We start from the raw sequence: 573 nt of genomic DNA on the forward strand, positions 1-573 counted from the left end.
GTGATTCTTGGTATGGATTGGTTGCATGCATGTTATGCTTCTATTGATTGTAGAACTTGGGTGGTCAAATTTCGATTTCTGAATGAGCCTATTTTAGAGTGGAATGGTGGAAATTCAATACCTAGAGGTCAATTTGTTTTTGTCTTAAAGCGAGAAAGATGATCTGGAAAGGGTGTGTCTACCGTATTGTTAGGGTGAAGGATGTTGAATCTGAAACCCCTCCTCTAGAGTCAGTTCCGGTAGTGAATGAGTTTCTGGAAGTTTTTCCCGATGATTTACCCGGTATTCCTCCCGAACGGGAAATAGATTTTGGTATTGACCTTATCCCGGATACGCAACCTATCTGTCACGACCCGGGAGCACCCCCAAGTCGTAACAAGGCGTACTCGACCCCGAAGGGGTCTTATACAAGCCACATAGTCATTCATTGCATTCAATAATGAAAATAGTGCGAAATAATAAAAAAAAAAACTTATTTACATCCACACATTTAAACTTCTTAAAACAACTTTAAAAACACACAGCGGAAGTCTAAGTCTCACATGGCCATCTTAGACACAGTCGCAAAACATA

The sequence above is a fragment of the Solanum tuberosum genome, unplaced genomic scaffold (assembly GCF_000226075.1).
Source record: "Solanum tuberosum cultivar DM 1-3 516 R44 unplaced genomic scaffold, SolTub_3.0 scf00698, whole genome shotgun sequence".
Lineage (NCBI taxonomy): Eukaryota > Viridiplantae > Streptophyta > Magnoliopsida > Solanales > Solanaceae > Solanum > Solanum tuberosum.